Below are 19,073 nucleotides of genomic sequence, written 5' to 3'. Positions count from 1 at the left end.
GATGAAAGGAGAAAATACAAAAATGCAGTAAATGAAGTAGGCAAAAAGGAATACAAACGTCTGAAAAATGAGATCGACAGGAAGTGCAAAATGGCTAAGCAGGGATGGCTAGAGGACAAATGTAAGGATGTAGAGGCACATATCACTAAGGGTAACATAGATACTGCCTACAGGAAAATTAAAGAGACCTTTTGAGAAAAGAGGACGACTTGCATGAATATCAAGAGCACAGATAGAAACCCAGTACTAATGAAAGAAGGGAAAGCAGAAAGGTGGAAGGAGTATATAGAGGGTCTATACAAGGGCGATGTTCTTGAGGATAATATTATAGAAATGAGAGAGAATATAAAAGAAGATGAAATGGGAGATGTGATACTGCGTGAAGAGTTTGACAGAGCACTGCAAGATCTAAGTCGAAACAAGGCCCCGGGAGTAGACAACAACCCATTAGAACTAATGACAGCCTTGGGAGAGCCAGGCCTAACAAAACTCTACCATTTAGTGAGCAAGATGTATGAGACAGACGAAATACCCTCAGACATCAAGAAGAATATAATAATTCCAATCCCAAAGAAAGCAGGTGTTGACAGATGTGAAAATTACCGAACTATCAACCACGGCTGCAAAATACTAACACGAATTCTTTACAGACGAATGGAAAAACTGGTAGAAGCCGACCTCGGGGAAGATCAGTTCAGATTCCGTAGAAATGTTGGAACACGTGAGGCAATACTGACAATGTACATAAAATAATATAAAAACACAAAATAAAATTTTCTATTATTGTAAAATTAATTTTGTGGTTTAGAATTTTCAGTCTTTACCTGAAAGAGAGACACACAAAAACATTTTGCTTTCAGCACTCACTCATTTAATCACAATCGTACGCAGCAATGTGTGAGTCCTTACGAACAATTTTCACTAAAACGTTAAGGTAGTGGGTGTGACTGACTATGTATGGCGTTCTCCATTATACTCTGTAGCAGAAAGGGAAAGTGGAGGAGTCAGTGTGGTACTTGTCCTTCTCGCTTGCTTTTCGAGTACAGCTTGCAGCCTGCCATTCATGAAGCCTCCAAAGTCCCTGAGAAACAGATAACATAGCCAAAGCTTTTGTTCTCTGCTTACATCTAATGGAGGACAAAACACATTCTATATTGCATTTTCCTCCTATAATTTGAATGCATTATTGAGAAGGTATCGGAAAGGGTTTTTTTAATATTTGGAAAACTAGTATTCACTTTTTCAGAATTATTATTGGCGATACGTTACTTCACAAAATCGTGACATTTGTATTATTAAGCTTGAATCACGAACTTTGCAACCCTTTTTTAACCATAGCCATAATGCTCTGAAAGTCAATATAGGTTGGTTTACAATTTATTTTATCACTTTAGATGTTGCTTTACTTAGAAAATCGAGTAATATTTGTAAGTTCTATCTTCATATGGCTCAAATATCGTATTGATTATTATGCTAAATAAGTTATTTGTTCGACAGCAGTTACTTTTCTTTGTCACACACATAATTAGAAAGCTGTTTTTACTATAAAATACCAGTACTCTACAATCTGTATTTCTTATCACGTTCGTTTACCTTAACATTGTCTGTAAGTGATAATACTGATTACTCGTTTCACAAGCTTTTTACGAGATGTGGGAGAACTACTTATCGATTTTCCATCGTTCCTTCATACATGTCAGCCCACTGACTTCATTTCTACTGTTTCTCACTATTTTCATTTATCCACATTTTCCACTTTTTTAAATATTTCGACATTTCTATCTCCCTATTATCTGCGTCAGTCTACTGGGGTGATCTTCACACCATTTCCGCACATCTTCTTTAATTATTGTGAAAACGCTTTGCCTGCCTTTATGGGCACCAATTTACTATCATCTCTTACCTACAGACAATCTTACTTCCAACTGAAAATTATTTTCTGTAGAGTTCCATTGTTTCAGATTTTAGAAATTTTCAGCTTCACTTACTTCTCTTACCGCAGTATCTGTATTTTACTATCACTAAACTTTTTTGTGGATCTCATTTATTGCTTGTTTACTTTAGCCATTATTTCTCTATCATTGGTGCTCAAAAATTACCCAAGACAACATTTAGAATTTACCATTGCAAACTACCTCTCGCATTCTCTTGTAAGTCATCATTCGATTATAGTCACTTTCGGGAATCATTCTTAGCTACTAGGAACACATTACAAATTAGTAGCATATGTACAATCTGAAGACATATATTCGTTACTTACTATAGATAGACCAGAAGAATGGAATGAAACTTGAAAAGGAAATAAAGTTTCATGCAGCTGGGACCGCACAGTACGCCAAATTATGTACCTTCCAAAAAGTGGCAGATTCCCTATACAATCTAATTACTGTCATTTTTGATGGGTTTTAGGTCCATAATGATTCTTAGACCCCGTTCCTTGTTACTTTTCGGGTATTTCATATGGTTTGCATTTGCAAGAGACCTACTTATTGTCCTGAATGTTACTTTATAAACATGCATAAACTTCTTTGTTTCCGTTGACATTTTCTTAGATTTCTCTTTAGTTTCGACTAACAATAGCTCACAATTGCTAAAACAAGGGGGGGGGGGGGAGGAGGGAAGAATTTGCGTCATGCCTTCTTTTTCTGTCAAGTGCTCTTTTTTGTATGTTTGCCCCAGCCTTTACCATCTTCTTATCTGCAGAGCTCTGACATAAGACTGGGAAATCAACCATGTCTAAAATGATGTTATGGGGTTCCTAATAAAACCTTAGTTCACAAGGAGCAAAGCCTGTTGCATCACGTTTAACGTTGATGATGATTTCTTCAAAGTTTTTAATATGATTGGCCCTAATCGAGTGCTTTCTAGCACAATAAGTCCTACGCAATCTGTTTAGATGATGCATAACCCTCTCGATATTACTTCCCTGTGGAAAACGCGTCGAGATCCTTATATGGCGAATTCCTGCCTTTTCTAGATAACCTTTACATTTTCCAGATAGAAACTGCGGACCATAATCTGATAAAAGACTCTTAGGCTTGTCTTTCTTTACAAAGCAGTCTTTTGTGGCTTGTCTAACTGCCTTTTCGCGTTAGGTCTTTTTATTGCATATAGTTTGAAATATCCGCTAAAACCGTCAATCGCCACAAAAAAATGGGTACATACTCTTTTAGATTCAGGGAGGGGTTAAAAAGATCAACAGCACATAATTCCAGGGGTTCACTTCGTTGACATTGTGCATTTCTGCCAGCACCATACTATTTACTGCATGTACCTTCTGACAAAATAACTCTATGATGCATGTTGTCGAGTATCACTTTCTCAATCTAGCAATGAATTATTTGGCCCCATAATGGCCACATCGTAGATGCACGTAATCTATCAGCAGATCAATTCTGCTGAATCTAACTTTCTTCTTCGAAATAAAATTCCTGTATGTAAGCAATAGTACTGCGTTACTTTGGGATAATTAGGGACAGCTAAAGGGATTTTGACTAATTTCAAATGATCATCATCATTTTACTACCTTCTTAAGTTTTTACATACTTTCTTCAATGCACATTCCTCCTTGAGCTCATGTACGGCCAACATGCTAACTTAATTCCTATTTGCTAACGGTATTTCCTATGCTCTGCAAAACTCAGCACTTCTTGATAGCCCATCTGCTACCAGGGCGAACTGCTGAAGGTACGTATCTCACCTGGTTAGTCCTTGATGTCTCAGTTTGCTAGTTTTTAAAAACCTAAGTGCCTTGTGATCACTGTATATTACCACCTTGTGCCCTAACAAATAATACCAAACACGATAGCCAGTGCCCCTAATTCCGAAATTCCGTTATTTTGCTCAGCAGTCTGCAGTAAACTACTCGCAATCGTGACTGTTTTATGTACCTCTTGGGCGTCTTCTGTTTCCACCTGAAATACCCCTACTGCAACCCCACAACCACTTGCGTCAACTGACGTACAAAAGAGATTCGAGAAGAACAGTTTTTTAATTTTTCAAAAGCGGACTGGCACTCTTCAGTCCAGGATCCATGACGTATTCTTCTTAACCAAGTGGAGTAGACAAGGCGCATTAAACAAGTGATTTTAACAAAACGGCGGTAGAATCCGAATAAATCGAACATTGACCTGAGCTACTATTTATTTCTGGGTGCTTCAGATCTTTCAGTGACATGATTTGGAAGGATTAGGTAATATACCATCCCTCTTAATTTCATGGCCCACGAATTTAATTTTGTTTCTAACACACTCAGTCTTCTCTAACTTTTAATTTCATACCTCCTTTTTCTATAGCTTCTAGCACCCTGTCTAGTAAACTGATATGTTCTTCCCATGTGGGAGTTGCCAACAGTATATCACCTATATAAATAGTCACCTGATCTAATAGTTCCTGCATCAATACATGAGCCATTACCTTTAAAAGGTGCACACAGAAATATTTAATCCAAACTTGAGTATATTGGTAGCATACTCCTTCATAAAAAGGGGTATATATTTACGTGATTCTTTCGCCAGGGGCCAATTCCAGAATCCTCAGTCTATGTTCATAGATGGAAGCTACTTTTCTATCAATTCGCCCATATTTTGGAGACGGTCAATATCTCTTACTACAGTTTCACTTAGCCAGCGTCGGCCCAGCACCAATCTAACGCTTCTGTCACGTTTAGGCGCTACAACAAGAGGATTATTATATTCACTAATTTCTTGCTCAATGACACCCAATGCCAACATACGGTGAATTTCGTTCTTAACCGCTTTCTTTCTCGAAATATGTATCTGATAATGTTTCTTGAAAAATAATTACCCAAGCTTTAAATTCAAACGGCACTCGTACCCTTTAACTTCACCAGGCATATTCGAGAATACAGTATTATGAGTGGTTAATAGTTTCCTTAATTCCGCTCTCTGTGTGTCACAAATCTGATTTGTCGACTGTACCTTTGCCTCTATCTCATCCAGAATATAGTTCTCTTCCACATTAGCATTTTACATATTACAACAGAATTCACTATCTTCCTGCAAGTATCCCTAATTCCTTATTATTCCAATAGGCAGTTCCCTTCCTTCATTATTAATGCCTGTATAATTTCCTATGAAAAGTTCTGTAATTATCAGATAATCAGGTAAAGTAAATACTAAGCAGTCTTAGTCAAAATCAATTCTTTCTTGATATTTCATTAAGAGATCTGTGCCATTTCACATCTACACAATTAAACCGAGCACTTTTAAACAAGGATGCCCTATTGTTATGTCACCTATACCATGTGGTATCAAAGCTTCGTGCTGTACTGATCTAGAAATTTTTCCAGTAGCACCTATAATAACTTAAACTACTTACTTTCATGACAGTTAATTCATTCTTATTAGGAATAGAATCAAAGAATGCTTGGGACAAAGCACTTGCTTCACTGAAACTATCTAGACGACAACTCACTGTTACTCCTGAGATGTTAGTTTTTATAATACTGTGAGTTATTCTAGTTTGAACAGGCTCCTCATTAAAGTCTTCTGATAAATCCTTTTCAATCTCTTTCCATCTACAGTAATTTTGTTCAATTTCAAGTACATTCACAATCAGATTCATGGGGTCATCAGTCTCTACATTCTCAGCTGCCTTTCCCGACCTGTCTACCAATTTTAAATCAAAGCGCTTGACGACTGTCGTTTGCTCCAAGTCAGTTAAACTTCTCTGTACTCCTGAGTAACATTGCCATCTATAACACTGTCGTCGGATTTTGCAGTTTGTGGCAAGTCAGTACAGCTAATAAGTTCCTTGACCTCATTATTATTGCTACCCCCTTCATTTATCAACTACTTCTCTCCAAAACTTTGAAAAAAGACTATCTTCTCTACCGAAACTTTAGCCTTCAGATTGCCATAATTGTCAAAGATATAAACCTTTACTTCGTCTTTATCCATATCTGATTCAAACCCGTTAATTTGTTCCTCCCTTTTATCTCTAGCCTTTTCTTTCTCCTTCTTGACCCATTTTTATAATGAGTCCAAAATACTGTCAACTATACAATGCGAGTGGTTTAGCTCATCACTGGTGCTGTCTGTTCCTATTTAGTCATTCCTGTTTTCGGTTTGCGTGTGCTGACTGATTGTGGTCTGTGTTTTTGTTGCTGGCTGTGTTACTGCTTCCGCCTTGTGAGTGCCAGTTTCCTCATTAACGGGACTTAATTTCCCACACGCGGCCTGTTGTGTTCATTTGATTCAGAAACAGATCGGTTAGCTCTCCGTCTTGTCTCAACGGCCCATATTTACTTTTGTGCTTTCGTCATAATAGTTATTGCGAAAGCGCAGTGGCGATCTACGCCCTCTTTTTCTACCACGCCCTTGATCACTATACTTACATAATGCATTCTGAACTTGCATATTTCAAACATTCAAGTTCGCACCGTAAATTTTTCGGTTGTTTGCCTGAGTGTTAGAATGCCTGTTACTATTATCGATCTGCTCCTCATCAGCAGTTACTCTTTCCACTCACTCTAGATACTCAATGGACCCATCCACATTATCTCTATGTGCGGAAATTATTCTTTTGTGCCAGTACCAATATAGCTTACCTTCTAGTCCCACGATAATTATTTCTAGCTTCATCTTTTCTATCGAATGTGACAGCCGGGAGACCCACTTTCTAGAAAACTCTTTAACTGATTTTTGATCTAGAGTGAACTTTCTACCGCTCCAGAACTCTCTTAAAACATCGTTTTGTTTGTTGTGTGACAAGTACCCATTAAAAAATGCAGTTTTAAATTCAGACAGAATTTTGCATTTAACCATTACATCAGCTGACCATTGCAAAGCATCTTCTGACAAATGACTTCTTATGAAAGAAATTTCCTCGTTCTCACCATGGATTTAACAACATATCCTCAAAACCATTCCAGAACTCTAACGGGTGAGTTTGTTTGTCAGGATCAAAATGTAAAGACTTGCGGCATCCAATGAAAGTCGCGTCAAGTGAAGGAACATGATGGACAGTAATACTACAAGAACCACCAGTAGTTACTCTATTGTCTATGTTAGTAATGCTAATATTTAGTTTCTTTACTTGTAGTTCTACTGCTTACACTATGTCAGAAATTGTTTTATTAACATCCTCACATAATTTCACATAATCAGATTTTCCTTCCTTAATATTTTCTTTACAAGCATGTACCTTAATATTTACTTTCTCAAATCGATTAGAGCCAAGTTTGGATTTATTGCCTATTACTTCTCACAACCTCCCTTCCATAAGTTCATCTGCGTCTATGAAATCTCTGGGAACTTCGTTACTTTCGGTTCTGGAAATACTGTGCAATTTATTTAACTATTGTTTTACTCTGTTTTGCAGATCATGATGGTTAGAATCAGTTACAGTTTAAGACATTCAGTTTTGACATTATTTAATCCTTTAGCTCTTTACTAATAGATTCAATCTTACTGTTTAACTGTTTGATTCCATGTTATTGTTCAGTTCTTTATTACTATCCTTTAGTTCTTTACTTCTGGATTTAGTCTTACTCTTTAGATCTTTATTACTACCCTTTAGTTCTTTACTACTAGATTCAATCTTACTGTTCAGTTCTTTATGATGAGATTCAGTTTTAGGAAACTAACTGCATCCAGCTTGGTGCCTCCACGTTGCCACTTGACATTTCCACCAGTTTTAAAGTAGTTTCTAGAATTCCATGACTTGGCTGAATTTCAGACATGCAGAACTCAACTTCATTATCTGATAACTCTTATAATTCTCCTCTCTCTTTTTTGACCTCAACTTCAATTACCTCTTCATCCTAGACTGGTTCTAACTTCGCACTAACACTGAAATTTACCTCAGATTCTACTTTAGACAAATTACCTTCACATTTTGGACTTATTACTTCGACGGAATCATCCTTGTTAATTTCAATTTCAAATTCTGAATAGTCATCGTGAGAGACTGGTTCTACCTTAACTTTCACATTATTCTTACCGTTACATTCCATTTTTAGTAGCCTGTTAGAAGCAATTAACAAATGCTTCAAATATTCTGGACTTGACTTAACTACTTGACTTGGACGAATGATGCCGGCGTGGTGTACCAGCAACCGTGATGCAGGCAATATTAATAGCTGTGGCGGTCAGGACGGCGGCGGCTATCGCCTACAGCATTAGCTCCAGGGGGACACTGGTGAGTTTGCATACTATTAGCTTACACGCCCACGCAGCTCCGTGATGACGCACCGTCTTCTTCTAACCTCAGCATCGGTGGTAGCTGCGATCTAGTGTCGTCTTCATCCCTCCTTCCGTCACGATCAGCATTACTGTCGCTAACATTCACAAGTTACTTTCAAAACTCACGAGCAACTCTTAGCATTGTTCTCTCACTGGTTTCGGCATATTTCACTTCATATCCTGTTAGCGTCCACTGACTTCCCAGTTTTGTACCGATCACCTTCACTGTTCAGTTTCCTGGCCGATTAAAATAATATATGGGGTGGCAGGTGGAATAATCTTTTTCTTTTTTTTTTTTTTTTTTTACAAGAGCCGGAAAACTATTTTTGTGGTCCTCCAGAAAGCAATGGAGAATATACTGACCATAATTTCCTGTCTCAAAGTCCACATTATTCTTGTATTCACTGAAAGAAAATGCTTCTCTTTGCTATTTACTGAGCAGGAACAGGAACTAAATTTTAAGTAAAAGTTTTGAGTTGTAACTGATTAATGTATTCAGTAAAAATTCACACGCCCAAACATAGTAATATTTCAGACATTAATAATAATGTCCCTATCGGAAACAGCACTACTAGCATTTCCAAGGTGACCTCTATGGAAAGTTCCAAGTAAAAAGTTCTTTCGACCTGACTTCTAATCATCAAAATTAATTTCTCGCCACATAAGTGGAAAATAATCTATTAGCCACGCGGTTTTGCCAACATTACGGATGGCACACAAACAATTACTTCTGTGAAAACTAAGCGATCTAGGATGATGTATAGTCCTCGAGAGTTCACTTCATACTAGTGCCCAAAACGCGTTTGGTAGGTGCCTAGCTCTGACGTCATCCAAGACAGAGCGAATGCTAGCGTCTGATTGACGTGGGCAGATTGACATTTCGGTGAATGGTCTCTCTTTTTACTGTCTTGCTGGCTGTATATATACAGGGTGTTTCAAAAATGACCGGTATATTTGAAACGGCAATACAAACTAAACGAGCAGCGATAGAAATACACCGTTTGTTGCAATATGCTTGGGACAACAGTACATTTTCAGGCAGACAAACTTTCGAAATTACAGTAGTTGCAATTGTCAACAACAGATGGCGCTGCGGTCTGGGAAACTCAATAGTACGATATTTTCCACATATCCACCATGCATAGCAATAATATGGCGTAGTCTCTGAATAAAATTACCCGAAACCTTTGACAACGTGTCTGGCGGAATGGCTTCACATGCAGATGAGATGTACTGCTTCAGCTGTTCAATTGTTTCTGGATTCTGGCGGTACACATGGTCTTTCAAGTGTCCCCACAGAAAGAAGTCACAGGGGTTCATGTCTGGCGAATAGGGAGGCCAATCCACGCCGCCTCCTGTATGTTTCGGATAGCCCAAAGCAATCACACGATCATCGAAATATTCATTCAGGAAATTAAAGACGTCGGCCGTGCGATGTGGCCGGGCACCATCTTGCATAAACCACGAGGTGTTCGCAGTGTCGTCTAAGGCAGTTTGTACCGCCACAAATTCACGAAGAATGTCCAGATGGCGTGATGCAGTAATCGTTTCGGATCTGAAAAATGGGCCAATGATTCCTTTGGAAGAAATGGCGGCCCAGACCAGTACTTTTTGAGGATGCGGGGACGATGGGACTGCAACATGGGGCTTTTCGGTTCCCCATATGCGCCAGTTCTGTTTATTGACGAAGCCGTCCAGGTAAAAATAAGCTTCGTCAGTAAACCAAATGCTGCCCACATGCATATCGCCGTCATCAATCCTGTGCACTATATCGTTAGCGAATGTCTCTCGTGCAGCAATGGTAGCGGCGCTGAGGGGTTGCCGTGTTTGAATTTTGTATGGATAGAGGTGTAAACTCTGGCGCATGAGACGATACGTGGACGTTGGCGTCATTTGGACCGCAGCTGCAACACGGTGAACGGAAACCCGAGGCCGCTGTTGGATCACCTGCTGCACTAGCTGCGCGTTGCCCTCTGTGGTTGCCTTACGCGGTCGCCCTACCTTTCCAGCATGTTAATCCGTCACGTTCCCAGTCCGTTGAAATTTTTCAAACAGATCCTTTATTGTATCGCTTTTCGGTCCTTTGGTTACATTAAACCTCCGTTGAAAACTTCGTCTTGTTGCAACAACACTGTGTTCTAGGTGGTGGAATTCCAACACCAGAAAAATCCTCTGTTCTAAGGAATAAACCATGTTGTCCACAGCACACTGACACGTTGTGAACAGCACACGCTTACAGCAGAAAGACGACGTACAGAATGGCGCACCCACAGACTGCGTTGTCTTCTATATCTTTCACATCACTTGCAGCGCCATCTGTTGTCGAAAATTGTAACTACTGTAATTTCGAAAGTTTGTCCGCCTGAAAATGTACTGTTGTCCCAAGCATATTGCAACAAACGGTGTATTTCTATCGCTGCTCGTTTAGTTTTTATTGCCGTTTCAAATATACCGGTCATTTTTGAAACACCCTGTACATGGGCCCTCCAGACTGCCGAATGGAACACCTGCTATCAATCGCTGTAGGCACAGAAAGCAACATCTAAAAGTCCATTGTCTTGGACACAGTAATTGATATCTCTGTTCTGTAATAATTTTAAGTTTGTTTTACTTACTGAAAAAGTTTTAGCTGGACTACATTTAAACTTTGTCTGCTAGAATATTTAGAATGGAACCAACATTAGAACATGACCTCAGAACTATGTCTTCAACTGTCATTGTATTGATTGTTATTTACAATAAACTCTTAAAAATTGGTGCAGCTGTAGTATTTAATTAATGTAATCAGTGCTGTAGTTGGAACAGTCTGTCATAAATACAAATGATAATTTATTTATTTATTTATTTATGCATTTATTTTACCTGGCAAGATTAGGGCCTTCAGGCCCTCTCTTACACCTAACCAGGCATACTCAGATTGAACAAATTTCAGTTTCTACATAACATCAACATAGTTGGGATAAACTATTGCAGTTTTTAACTTCTCTTTCCGAGTATGGCGCAATGCTTCGTATGCATGTTATACAGTATTAATGTTAAAGAAAAAAATAGAGATTATAACAGTAGTACAATGATAATTATAACAATCAAAAAATAATTATAACAATCAAGAATAATTATAACAATCAAGAATAATAATAATAATAATAATAATAATAATAATAGTAAAGACTATGTATATGAAAGTAAACATATTTTTCTTTTATGATTGTCAGTCCTATTCCTAGTTGGGAATTTTCTCGTTATATTCTAGCAGCTTGTGAGTTATTCTCATCGAGCAGATGCATAAGACGATAGAATGGGGTGAAAGAGATATAGAAGAGGTAGATAGGTTAGAGGAAGGGAAATAGAATGGTAGAATTCGAAGCTATGATGAGGAGGAGATAGAAAGAGATGAGAGGGGCACAACAATGGTGGCTATACCGTCCCTAATATGTAAATTTTGAGTTCCCTCTTGAATGTTGACTGGTTCTGGATAAGACGCAGATCACAGGGGAGCGCGTTCCATAGTCGTATGGCTGAGATGGAGAATGACACGGAGAAAGATTTTGAGTTATGTAAAGGTACAGCCAAGATGCTAGACGTATCCGATCTGGTATTGCGGTTTAATCTATTATGATTAAGGATGTTTTCATTCCAAATTTGCTTTTTAGTAAATAAATTGAAAACAGAGAGGTAGCGTAACGTAGTCACATAGTTAACGCTATTAGATGGAAGTGAGGCTACATACGATTTTTCATCTTTCTCAGTCCAATACTTAGTGCCCTAAAATTTTCGTAAAAACGCTGATTTTGACCTTTTTTTAGATTTCTAGCTTTATTATTTAGCGCCACATAATTTTTCTTAAAATATAATATTTAGCAAACCTTGTTCATCAGATCGTTCTGAGATTTAACAGTTTTAACATTAATACGCTGGAGCATACACTGACATAGTTGGGATAAACTATTGCAGTTTTTAACTTCTCTTTCAGAGTATGGCGCAATGCTTCGTACTGTACGCACAAGCTCGTTATAATGACATAGCTCTAACAGCAGTGGACTGGCGTAGGCACTGACACACTCGCCCGCCTCTGTATCTCTCACAATGATACGGCGCATGTTCTACCACACATTATCCTTGACCGACCCTCCCTTCAACGCTGTCACCGTGAAAGGTCTCTGTTGGATTCCTTTCATGTTTAATTTCTTAAATCTGTTGCCATTTATGGAATAAATTCCTCTTCTAAATGTACTGTGGCGTTTCTGACTATCTGGGAGGAGACTGAGCAGTGGAACGTGTTACTTTTACACATAAACAAGAACGATCTGTCACACTACTACACTTTAAAGCACAGTTTATATGTAATTCTTATATGTAATTCATGTCACACAGTTTCATACGGAACCTACATCCGCTTTCTTTTATATACTGTATATGATAAGATACTGTCATCCCCCTTCCCTTTTGTGTGAGAGGATGAATGAGCATATGTATTTCTAGTTGCATGCTTGAGGGTAGCAGACAAGGCTGTCTGCTAGAGAACAGTAGGACCAACGTCGGAACAGGTAGCTACGCTTCCTAAAAGCAAAGAGGTTTCTATCCTTAGTATGGTCCTGTCCGTCCGTTGTCATGTTGGTATAGGAAGCTGCCCCTCTGGCCACTTCCGTTGGTCTTTGTGAGCCAACCTCAGGAAGCACGCTCGGCAGTAGGGCAGTTGCAGTGTGGCCGTGGCGAGCGTCTGAAGTGGTAAGATCTCCGGCTAAGCTCGTGTCTGTTAAGTCCGTAGGACAATGGATTTCTTAAGTTCAGCCTAACTGAAAATTTAATCACCTTGATTTCAGGTTTAGCTCTAAAATATCTAATGCTATCTTAAAGTGCAGCGGAGTGTAATTCTCGTGTTAAATTCAGATTATTTTGCGGTAGTTGCTTTGTTACTACTTTGTGAGTAAAGTGGAACCACGTGTTGATCAGTAACTCTAACTAAGTTCATCAATCTTAAATCCGAATGTGCGTGAGATTATAACGTCTCGTCTTGAGAATATTTTTTTTAATATAGCAACTTTTCTTTATGTTCAACCCACGTGGGGTGTACTTTGCGAGACCACTACCACGTGCTTATATAACTGTTTGACCCATCAGGTTAATAGTAAGACGTTAGTAACCAGTTCAGGGTTTTTCTTTTGTCAATTGCTTTTCGATCTAATGTATTTTAATTATCAAAATTATTGTGGAGTTGTACGCTTTGTGTAAACCAAGTTGACCACGTGAAGCATGTGGTGTAATCATCAAAGTAGCCCTCAGCTATTCTTTTTGCGAAGACTTCACAAAGAGTTAATATGAATTTAGTATACCAGTGTGTGGTAATTACATGACGGACAGGATTGTGGTATGAATGTAATTTCTTTGGGTAAAAACTGAATCTGTTGGTTGTGGTTAATTTCTTCTTGCTTATGTTTCAATGTTCTTCGTGTGTGATTTTATGAATGCAGTGTTGTATACAGTCTCCCAATCTTGGTTCCATATTTTATGTGTTCCGTAAAATTACAATCTCACATTCTTTTTAATCGTAAATAAGGCACCAGCTCAGTTATAACTCACGTATAATACGCTGAAATTTCAATGAACAATCTTAAAATAAATTTCCAAATATCAACTGATTTCTTTCCTTTTATTTAAATTATCCTTTATATATATTACCGGTTTTGTATGACTATTAAAAGATTATCATTAATGTTAGTCTGGTTGGTAAACCAAGACTAAATATCTGATGAAACAGTTGCCCAGTAATCCACGGTTAACGTCCCCAGACAGATCACGGCTTTTAACCCAGCTTTCATTGTCTATTAGCACCGATCTCAGCATAACAAAATTAAAGTTACAATATTAGACATCCGCATACCAAATTAAAGTAACAATCTTACACATGGCGACCCTGTTCTGTGATTCCGCTAGACTCTGGAATCTCTGAAATGTTAGATTGCGAGCGTGTTATAATCTTAATTTTTTTTCCCTACAGCGCTCAAACAACTTCTGCGTTGTTTCCGAGCAGACTTTCAAAAGATTCACGGCGTTGTTGATCGGCGTTGCGTTGTTTGTCTTGTTTTGTTTATTATATTTGTGTGTTTTTCATATGTCTGTGTGCTTTTTTTTTCTCGCTTGTAAATTCCACTGTTTCGATCAAAGATAAAAATTTGTTTTGCGTGTGAAAAAGTGTGTACTAGGTTGGGTATCTTTCGTGTGACTGTCGTAATTTTTGTGGGACACATTTATTTTGATTAGTGTGTCGCATACCGGTTATAAATTGCACTAATGCAGACACGTAACCAAACTAAAAGTAAGCGGTCCGACAACCTAAGCAACATGGACCAAGGGGATAATTTAATTTCGAATCTTAACGCGTCGGGCGGTTCCGAAAATGCAATGGGGAATAGTTCAGACGAAATGCAAGACAGGACGAACGGGCTCACATCAGAGCCACAAATTAATTTGCCTTCAACTAACCAAATTGATTTGGCAGAACTCATGAAAGCCTTATTGCAACAAAATAAAGAATCATTTGAAAAATCGTTCCGAGAACAAAAAGAATCATCAGAAAAATCGTTCCGAGAACAAAAAGAATCATCCGAAAAATCGATCCGCGAGCTAGGCGAACAAATGACGCAGAAATCAGAAAAATCGTTCCGAGAACAAAAAGAATCATCCGAAAAATCGATCCGCGAGCTAGGCGAACAAATGACGCAGAAATCTGAAAAATCGATCCGAGAGCTAGGCGAACAAATAGACGAAAAACTAATCCAGCAGACAAATAAAGTCGACAAGTCGATGCAGAGAGTGTCCGATGATATCTCACAAAGAATAAACAATCTGAAAAGTGAGATAAAAAGTGATATTATGAAAGAATTAGGCCGTACATTTGAACAAATCGATGATCGTCTGCAAGCCTTAGAACAGAGCAAGCGGAGGGGCGATGCCGAATCTAAAGAAAGCGAAGAACGGCTACTTACGAATTTCCAAGAGCTGAGGGAAGAATGCCAAAGGGAGCACCAGCAGGTACTTTCGAGGGTCCAAGAGGCGGAAACGCATTGTCCCACGTCCGTTAGTAACACAATAGCGGACAACAGTTTAGCGATCCACGCGTTGGAACAGCAAGTAGAACAATTGAAGCAGACTGGGGCGGAGGACAAGAGACAAATTGATGATAAGATTGCGGCATTAGCGGACACTGTAGGCACGATGAAGCTGACGGAAAGCGAGAACAATACTACACCAGTAGCGGCCGCAGAGACCGAAGAAGTGCGTTCGCTTCTTAGATTTCAGAAGGGACAGTTTGAAGTGAACAGACAACACAAAGCTGTAACAGGCGAATTACAAGAACGCGTGGCGCATCTGGAAAACTGCATGGCGTGTGATTCCGAACTCGCCAATAGCACTAAAAATAGCCGTACGAACAGTGCAGAGAGGGACTCCGGCCACGAGGGAGATTTTGACGACAGGGAAGAATGTAATTTAAGGGGCAGACAGACATGAGAGAAACAGAAACATTCAAGGGCCTCGCCAGGAGGAAATGCGGGGATTTGATTTCAAACATTTCCTTACGGTAAGAAAGTTTGAGATATTCCGAAATTCGCAAAAAGGAATACATCCACGTGCATGGCTCGAGCAATTTGAGTTTTGTCTTCCCCCCGACTGGGCAAGTTCACATAAGATAGAATATATGTGTGGCTATTTGGAAGGCGAACCGGCGATTCGCATGAGGTCGGCAGCGCGTCACTGCAACTCCACTGCCGGCCGCGGTGGTCTAGCGGTTCTGGCGCTGCAGTCCGGAACCGCGGGACTGCTACGGTCGCAGGTTCGAATCCTGCCTCGGGCATGGGTGTGTGTGATGTCCTTAGGTTAGTTAGGTTTAAGTAGTTCTAAGTTCTGGGGGACTTATGACCTAAGATGTTAAGTCCCATAGTGCTCAGAGCCATTTTTTGCAACTCCACTCGGGAGTTTCGACAAGCCTTTCTGTCCGCCTGTTGGTCGGAAGCGGCACAAGATAGGGTCAAACATGGCATAATTATGCTGCCAAATTTGAACCAGTCTGGTTTCGGCAGCCCTGCACGCCTATTCGACCACATGCTGCAGGCAAATCAATTTTTATACGACCCATACGGGCCTGCGGAACTAATTAGGATATGCATCACCAAATTGCCGATGCACTTGCGGCACGTCATTCTTGCGGGACGATGCAAAGAGGACGTGGAAACGTTTAAAACACTTCTCCAAGAGTTGGAATACAATACAGCAGAATGCCCGCCTAATCAGGCACAAAGTTATTACGGGGCACAGCAGCGCGATCGCAGTCGTGGCCGTAGTACTAATCAACGGCGTGACTGGTCGTCGCGACGCGAACGGAACAATAATCGGGACAGGCCGTATAGAAACTGGGGTAACAGTCGCGAACACAGGTGGAACAACAGAAATGATCGAGGACGTGGACAGAATCGTGAACGGAACAGTTACGGCAACCAGAATCGATATCACGGTGAACACGGTGGGAATAGGACTGTAGGCGGAGCACCTCATGATGCTGAAATTCGGCCGGCTAACCCTAGACATAATCCAGCAAATGGAAATGAACAAAACCGGCAATGACAAACGATCAGCGCAGAAGGCGCCCAATCGGAACAAATGAGCGACATGGCAAAGGACTGCATACGGTATATAGAGAGGGAAGATATTAGAGAGGATTTGTTGCAAGAAACTACGAGTGCTAAAATTTCTGGCATAAATCCAGTCGTGACAGTTGCAGTAAACGAAATATGTTTTAAGTGTGTCATTGACACTGGAAGCCCTTTCTCGATAGTGAGTGAGGCAGCATTTCAAAAATGCGAAGGGACTGGGACTTGGCCCGTTTTTCAAGTGCGAGGAATAAAGGTGAAGGGCGCAATCTACGGTAAGAGCATAGAAATCCGAAGGCAGACTCGGCTTAATTTTACCTGGCAGGGAAGAGAGTTTGAGTACAATTTCTTTGTGCTCCCAATGCTGAATGTGGCAATGATTTTAGGAAATGACTTCATGAATGCCCACCATGCAGTAATTGACATGGGTGGAGGAGTAATGACAGTTCATGTTGGGGATCAGCCAATTAATTTAGTATTTGATGAATGCATATTACGTGCCGAATCAGAAATTAGTTGCCTAAAATTTCAAACTCAAACCGAGTCGCAACCCAGACTGGAGCTACTCGTGAACTACGTAAGTGAGTCGTGCTCTACGTCTGGTGAGCAGGGAAAAGATGTTGCTTTTGCTGATGCACTGAGAAAGAGCATCGCGGGTGTCAGAACCACGGACAGGGAAAAGGAGAAATTGTATTGCCTACTTAGGAATCATGAACGGGTATTTTCTGAGACTCCCGGGGCGATTAAGGGTTTTACTTACCAATTCAGGGTACGTGAACATCAGAAGTTTTCTGTTAGACCATACCCTATTCCCGTGGCATATAAAGCCCAGGTGGAGAAGGAAATAAACAAGATGTTAGAACAAGGAATAATTGAGCGGGAAGTAAGCTCATACAACTCACCCTTGCTTGTCGTGCCAAAACGCGACAACTCGGTTCGTTTGGTGCTAGACTCGAGACAGATAAACACAATTATCATGTCGGAAACGGACAGGCCTGAGAGCCTTGAGGAACTCTTACAACGCTTCCACGGGGTAAAGGTACTATCATCTGTCGACCTCCGTTCGAGTTTTTGGCAAATCGTGCTACACCCATCTTGCAGATTATATACTGCGTTCCTGTGTTACGGAAATTGTTTCCAATTCCGGCGCCTCCCGTTCGGACTAAATGTCTCATCAGCTGCTTTTATAAGGGGATTAAATAGCATATTACCTGATGATTTGAAACAGCGAGTGACAATTTACGTGGATGACATATTAATTGCGGAAAAGTCGTGGGAGGACCATAATGACGTTCTGAACAGACTACTGGATGTTTTTGAGAAGGCAGGTGTAACAGTCAACTTAGATAAGTCACAGTTCGGACGAGAGAACATAAAATTCTTAGGCCATATTGTCTCAGCAAATGGAATACAACCTGACCCGGAGAAAATTGCGGCGATAGCGGAGTGTGCAATGCCGACAAATAAAAAACAGTTGCGCGCATTCTTAGGCCTGTGTAACTTTTATAAGCGATTTATAAATTTTAGTGTACTTGGTACACCCCGTCTATGTGGACTAACAGGGAAGAACGCTTGGTGGGTCTGGGATCAAGAGGCACAGGATGAATTTTATAAATTGAAAAAGGCATTGGTAGAGGCTCCCATCCTCGTGCATCCCGACCTGACACAAGAATTCTGTTTAATGACGGACAGTTCCTTGTCAGGATTAGGTGCGGTACTGTTTCAAACGGAAGGAAATGATGATATTACAACTTGGAAAACAATCTCGTTTGGAAGCAGGGTGCTCTCTCGATGTGAAAAAAATTATTCTGTGACGGAACTCGAAGCACTCGCGATAGTTTGGGCATTCTCAAAATTTAGGTATTTTTTATTTGGGAGGACCACCAAGGTGTACACTGACCATCGTGCACTCCAATTTCTTATGAGCACAAAAATCACGCATGGGAGACTAGGACGCTGGGCACTATACCTACAGGAATATAACTTCACTGTAGATTACATTCCTGGACAAAAAAATGTAATTGCTGACGCTCTATCGCGCATTCCTATAGGTTTGGTTCACACAGAAGAAAGGGAACTGGGTGAAAATAATTTTAGCATCCTATACTTACAGAATGTAGCGTTCGAGAATTTTGTTACCACCTCTTTAGGGAGTATAGCGGACGAACAGGATAAGGACGCAGTATTGAAAGATATAAAGACGAAGTGGGAGGACAAGGAG

The sequence above is a fragment of the Schistocerca cancellata genome, chromosome 4 (assembly GCF_023864275.1).
Source record: "Schistocerca cancellata isolate TAMUIC-IGC-003103 chromosome 4, iqSchCanc2.1, whole genome shotgun sequence".
In the NCBI taxonomy this organism is placed as follows: domain Eukaryota; kingdom Metazoa; phylum Arthropoda; class Insecta; order Orthoptera; family Acrididae; genus Schistocerca; species Schistocerca cancellata.
This window is presented reverse-complemented; position numbering follows the sequence as displayed.